Below are 722 nucleotides of genomic sequence, written 5' to 3'. Positions count from 1 at the left end.
CTTTGTTCCTCAGGCGCCCCTCCGCCCTCAGTATTGCCACCTCTCCCGCCCCCCCCCACCCAATATTCTGCTCTCCGTCACGCCTCCCGCGAAGGGTCGGCTTTCATTTGCGTGGAGAAGCCCTTGACGCCCCCCCACCCCGCGTCCCTCCGCGGCGGGTCGCTCCGGACTGGCGCTGGGGCTCCAGGTGGGCGGTTGGGGCAGGGTGTGCGGGCGGGGCAAGAGGCCTGGCGCGCCGCGAGGCCGTGGCCCCTTGGCGGGTCCTGGGCAACCCTTGGGGCCACACCAGTGCCGGGCAGGGCCGCGCCTCCACACTGCGGCGCGCGGGGGTCGCAGGCGCCAGAGAGGGACGCGTCGTTTTCTGCGACGTCGGCTGGCCCACCCCCTCCCAACGTCAGGGCAGCCAGCCTCCCCTGGCCCACAAGGAGAAGGCCGCCCGGCCTCCGCCCCATGCTCGGCCGCCGGGCTCCCGCCAGCCTGGAGATATGCGCCCTCGGGATCCACATTTCAAACATGATCTTTGGAGCCGCTTCCACTGCCCGCCACCGCCGCCGCCGCCGCCGCCGCCGCCGCCGCCGCCGCCGCCGCGCGCTCACAACGGCCTCTGTGTGCTCTGTGTTTTTCATTTGGGGTTCGTTTGCCCAAGGTCTCCCCCGCGGGCCTCCTCTGCGCGCGAGGTTCGTCCCTCCACGACCGCCCCTGCATTTTGCTCTCGGGTGCCC

Source organism: Pteropus medius, unplaced genomic scaffold (genome assembly GCF_902729225.1).
Source record: "Pteropus medius unplaced genomic scaffold, Ma_sr-lr_union100, whole genome shotgun sequence".
NCBI lineage: Eukaryota > Metazoa > Chordata > Mammalia > Chiroptera > Pteropodidae > Pteropus > Pteropus medius.
This window is presented reverse-complemented; position numbering follows the sequence as displayed.